This window comes from Triplophysa rosa, unplaced genomic scaffold (assembly GCF_024868665.1).
Source record: "Triplophysa rosa unplaced genomic scaffold, Trosa_1v2 scaffold35_ERROPOS451342, whole genome shotgun sequence".
Lineage (NCBI taxonomy): Eukaryota > Metazoa > Chordata > Actinopteri > Cypriniformes > Nemacheilidae > Triplophysa > Triplophysa rosa.
Window position 1 is genome coordinate 95,726 of NW_026634365.1, and position 5,967 is coordinate 101,692.

The following is a 5,967-nucleotide window of genomic DNA, read 5'->3' on the forward strand; positions in this document are numbered from 1 at the left end:
TGTGTAATGAAGGAATGTGTTCTTCAGATAAAGCAGAAACTGAAGAATCGTGGAATGGTGAAGGACATGACAGTGACATGGAAAGTGCAGTCTGATGGAGATGTTTTCACACCAAAACATGAACATGAAGAGAAGCAGAAAGACTGTTCAGACGTCTGATTGATCACTTGACCATCTTTATATAATTATGTAATTCGTTTCATGATTTTGATTATTAATCAATTTTAGCTAAAGACATTAAGATCATTTGAAGAAATTACTATATGGAAGGTGGCATTTAAAGGGACACTCCACCCAAAAATGAAAGTTCTGTCATGAATTTCTCACCTTCTTGGTGTTCCAAACCTGTATAAATTGTGTTGTTTGGTTGAACACAAAAAAAGATATTTGAAAGAATGTTTTTAACTGACAGTTCTGGGGCATCATTGAACACCATAGTTGGAAAAAATATCGTTTTTTGTTCTGTTGAAATTTTTCCTACTATGGTAGTCAATGGTGGCAAAGAACTTTTTGCCTAAAAGCATTCGTCCAAATATCTTTCTTTGTGTTCAACCGTACAAAGAAATGTATACAGGTTATAAAACTCCAGGGTAAGTAAATGACAGAATCTTTTTTGAGTGGTGTATCCCTTTAAGATGATGATGCTGAGGCAAGAAACTTCAATCACAAAGATTGTTAAGAGTTGTTTTTATTTAGCTACATTGTATTATAGCCATATTATATTAAGAAATTAAATCATTTTTATATTCTAGATGTTATTCTTATTGGCTGAACAAGCACACAAATCAAAGAAAAACGAAAGCACTAAATAGTCAAAAATTGTATTTATAAGAAGATAATTCTTTCTTAGAATCATGTCTCATGTTTAATCATATGTAAATAAAACAATGCGAGTTAAAGTAGGACGTGTTCTTATATTCTGTCTGTTTTATTGTGTGTGTTAACTGTAGTTATGCCAACATGTCAAATATAATGCTTTAAAAAAATGAATCTGTTTCAAAAGAAAGTAGAAATTGAGGCTTGTGAAGGGTGAACACATATCATAAATCTTTAAAACGTACAAGTAAATTATGTTGTAACCTCAATTTAAATAATGTGATTATTTGAACACACTAATTCTGTCATTTTATTGTTGTTTTATATTTACGTAGCCTATGTATTTCTGTATAAATGGTGAACACACATCTATTCCAATAAAACATTTGGGTCGAAACGAACTGTGCAGATATACAAATACAGATTATTGAGTGATGTTCGTCTGTGTCTCAGCAGCGTTAGGATTCTTGACTGTTGTCCTGACACCGGTGCTTCAGTTTTCAGCATGATCCTCGATATAAATACAAGACTGTATTGTTTGTTTTTGAACATTAAAGCGGTGTTTTTAATTCATTACAGGGAATGCATATGTCAGTGATGATTTCTGGAAGAGGCAGCTGTCATGATAGAAATACATCAGCAGGGGTCGCTGTTCTCAAAGGGAATTTCAGAGAAAAAACAGTTCACAGTGAGAGGAATAATGTGAGCTGGCTAATAGGATTCACATGTGCCATATATCGTGCTTCAAACTGCAAAAGTACAAATTTGATGTTACTTTTCTCAATGAATTAGAAAAGCGAAATGCAGACATAATAACAAAAAAAAATACTTGAATGACAAAATATTATAGGAGGTCCCAAATCGGAGGTCCATAGGAAAAAAAAGATCTGTGCGTTATGTAATCATTTAGGACTTATGTCTGGTGAAAAACCGCATGTGTACATGGCAAAAGCGATCGGTCACTGCAATCCCATATAGATTTATTGGTAATATCAGTGATGACGTCTATTGTACATAGCATTTTCTGCCATTTTATGTACCATAAATCTATTCAAATTCGCATTAATACTAATAAGATCGAAAAGAACATGAGCAGAAGTTGATACTGGATTTGAAACGTTTTCTGTTATTGAATGGTGTTTTAAGTGCAATGTTTTGGGAATAACAGTTTTATTACGAACCACTTATGGGTTGCATGGCATCATCTCATGTAAGGTGAATGAAGTAATTTTGACGTTAAAATGAATAAAACAAATGCCAAAAAAGCCAACACAAGAATTTTATCTATGGGTGTCTTAAACAAAATCTTTCGGGGGTGCCCTTAAGGCTAAAATACACTAGAAGACTTTTGCTCAGATCTTCAGTCTGGACTTGCTGCATAAAGTCTGTGCCAGTCTGCAGATTTGATCAGTTAGTGTGTTTCTATCTGAAACTTTCAAAAAGTCTGCAAGTGTGTGATGTCTAGTTTACAAAATATAGTTTCAGATTTTAAAAGTCTTGTAGTGTTCCAGCCATTACTCATTTTAGCCGTTTGTTTAATTTACGACGGATGAAATTGTACAACGTTACTATCAAAGACGATCCCAGATAGCAACCAAACCAGAAAATCGTTGCGGCCCAAATCCGGCCCACACCCTACTCCCCTTACCACCTCATCTGGCCCACATACCGCATGGAATGATGGCACTTGGGTGGTCCAATCGGGTATTACCAATGGTAAGACCATGTCCCTGGCCAGTAAGCCATTGTATTACACGGGGGACAGTTAAGGGCAGGATGTCTCCATCAGGGTTATCCTCTACAAGAAAAAGAACATGTTATCAGTAGGGTTGGTTATTGTCTGAAATTTATCAAGATTCTGCTTATTGATTACGATTCTTATTGATTCCAAAGTGGTAAAAGCAAAGTAAATATTTAGATGTCATTTAGTCTGCCTATTGACTAGTTCACAAAATATATGTATTTATGAGCAGCGTTTTGACAAGAAAGTAAAAGTGACATTTGCAAATGTATCGTAATCTGTACTTATAATATAATATTTAATGCCCAAGATCACATTCTATTTCATAACCGTAGCAGCCAGTTACTATAGTAAATATATTGTTAACTTACATTAGGGCTTTGAATAAGATATCAGCAAATCACGGGTTTGCACTTGAATTTCTAAGATGATATTAATATTTATATCTCACCTTAAATTGATACTTTACACAAAAATGAAAATTCTGTCACTATTTACTCACTCTTAGATTGTTCCAAAATTATATACATTTTTTGTTTAGTTCAGCACACAGGAAGATATTTGGAAGAATGTCAGATTTCATCCACCATTTACTGCCATAGTAGGGAAAATAAATACTATGGGAGTAAATGGTGGATGAAATCTGACATTCTTATACAATAACAGAATTTCCATTTTTGGGTATCAAACCAAGGATCCGATTCCAGAATGGTTCACAAATCTATTATTACTCGATTAACAACTTTCTATTACATTTCAACATCAATTCGTACCGTTTTCTTAAAATATCTATACTAAATCTGCTAACTAAGTCATTTCACACATACCACAGCAGTAGTATATATGCGGGTCATAGTGTCAAAATGATTGACAGGTATGATTGATGGGGTAATTGACCTTTGCGGAGGGGGGTTGGTGGTGTTGAATTACTTCCGGACCACCCACGTTGCAAGGGACTGCCCACTTGCGTTGACCTTTGACCGTATCCGCCCTTTAGTGTGGTACCGCCCACGTCGCGTTGAACTTTTGACCGTGCCCTCACATCCCATTTTTCCGGGGCATGTATTAGGGCATGTTTTAGGATGTATTGCTACATATCTTTAGCATGAATGAAAATATGTAATTTAAAGGAGATGATGAGATCATTATTAATACGCAATCATTGGTTATTTGAACAGCGTTTAAAAATAATAATGAATAAGACAACAACTACACAAACACTGTTTGAATAAACAAACAGGTTTAAATGAATAATCGTGTGATTAAATAAATAAATAAAGCATCTATTAATTAAGTAAAGAAGTAAATAAATAAGTAATTACATAATGTATTCAATATATGAGAGAGGAAAGGCAGAGAGGCCATATGCAGATTACCTGATGTTTTTCAGAGTTTTCACCCCGTCTATAACATTCCAGTGAGAGGTGTCCGCACCAAGGCTCGTAAATTTGTTTTGAAAGAGGAGGATTGTAACCGGGTGTATTTCAACTTGTTTTCGACCTGTAGGTGACAGCGTCGGGCGTTTTAATCGGGTACGATTTGTTTTACGTCCATAGCGTGAAATTTGAGTGCTAGCAGCTCGGTTCAAGACGGCGAAGCTTTGTTTAGGAATAACAACTGTTCCCCACCTGGCATCAGTAGATCACATGAAACAATGCGTGACGAATCGACCTGTGCGTTACAAGCATTCTATGGGACAAACTCATCTTTAATCTCGCTATATCTCTCTAACTAATCAGAAAAACAACTCGTCACTAACATTCTGAACATATCCGGGTTTAAAACGAAATGCTAAAACATATACGCTTTATTCGTCATTATCTGTTTTGTTTAAACACACAACTTGAAGGGAATGCATGATCAATTGCAATTGAAGTACGGGACAGGACACCGCTTCAAATCAAGGTACAATATCCTTTCTTATATCATCATATTATATATATAAATTAGAAAACATTCCGCCATGTACGGACGTTGGAACCCTGCGTAACATCCGTATGTGACGTAACATCCGCATGTGACGTAACACTATGCTACGCTATGGACTCTGGGTATTGAAGTCCGCTAGCCTATACGAGCCGTAAAAACCCTGCTGTGTTGAGAATTACTGTGTATTGAGGTAAAGTAAACATGTTTTGCTATCTGAAAATGTCTATACGCTATACTGATATATATATATATTTAAAACGAACGTTGAGCCACTAATCTATAAAAATAAATAGCTTAATTCTTTATAGCCACATGCATGTTTCAATGAATCATGAATCAATTCTAATCATCATCTTAAATCTTTTTATCCAAATCTTTTATCCATATTGTTTTATTTATTAATCAATTATTTTATTTTAATTAATTATTTTAATTATTGTATTTTATTTATTTTATTTTAATTAATTATTATTATTTTTTGTATGTCGTAACAGGGCATATATTTTATTTAATATATATATTTTTTTATACGTCGTGACATGCCATCTAACTACTATTTCCTCCGTCTAGATTTACAAGGGTCTATAGAGCGACCGTTATTTATTGACCTGACACATGACGAGGAGGCTGGCTCCAGCAGCGCGTCGATAGATCTTACCGCGTCTGAAGAGGAGGTTGGCTCCAGCAGAGCGGTTCCGGACTCCTCATTATTAATCGGTAAGCTATGACTACCATTTAATATAGTTACGCCATTGCGGTTTGGTGTCGTTCATCTTTGTTTTTGTTGTGTTTACTCTAACAGAAAGGAGTTGTGATCTTACCACGGGTGGTGACGCAGGCAGCCTAGTGCCAGAGCCGTCATTATTCATCGGTAAACTATGGCTAGCATTTAACATAGTTACGCCATTGCGGTTTGGTGTCGTTCATCTTTGTTTTTGCTATGTTTACTCTAACAGAAAGGAGTTGCGGATCCGGTGACGATGTGTCTAACTGGACAGATACACAGCTGAACGTTTGGGAGCTTTCGTCTTGGTCCAGCGAGAGGAGAGGTCTCCGATAAGGCGTCAGCAGACACCGTTAGCCGAACAAGAAGACATCGCCGATAATGCTTTTATCGAAGGTGTTAATCATCGCGACGAAGCGCTGGAGAATTCTTTCAACCGTTTGCTGGAGTCATCAAACGAACAGATGAGAGAAAGGCTTCTAATAGTTGAACTCCTCTGTGCTATAAACGCCGTACTATTTTCTGTCACGGTCCCACCGTCTTGTTTATGAAATTCTAGTCGTGTGGTGGGATCGGGGCAGAGTCCTTAGGTTGTGTGTGGAGAGAAACACATTATTGTCTGTTTGACAGTAATATACGTTCTCTCCAGTGTCTTGTCATTGGCCCCATTCCTCTTGTTTCCTCGTTATGTTTCCCTGAGTGTTTAATGTCCCACTCCTGTCCCTTGTCGTTATCCCTCGTTTGTGTTCCTATATAT

At 36.2% G+C, this 5,967-nt stretch overlaps 1 long non-coding RNA gene across 1 annotated transcript; it reads left to right on the forward strand.

Moving 5' to 3' along the window:
- The first annotated feature begins 4,605 nt into the window (after positions 1-4,605).
- On the forward strand, positions 4,606-5,487 carry LOC130550575 (uncharacterized). The gene is made up of 3 exons (XR_008962450.1): positions 4,606-4,676; positions 5,057-5,203; positions 5,289-5,487. It is a non-coding gene; the product is annotated as an uncharacterized LOC130550575 (long non-coding RNA).
- The last annotated feature ends 480 nt before the right edge of the window (positions 5,488-5,967 follow it).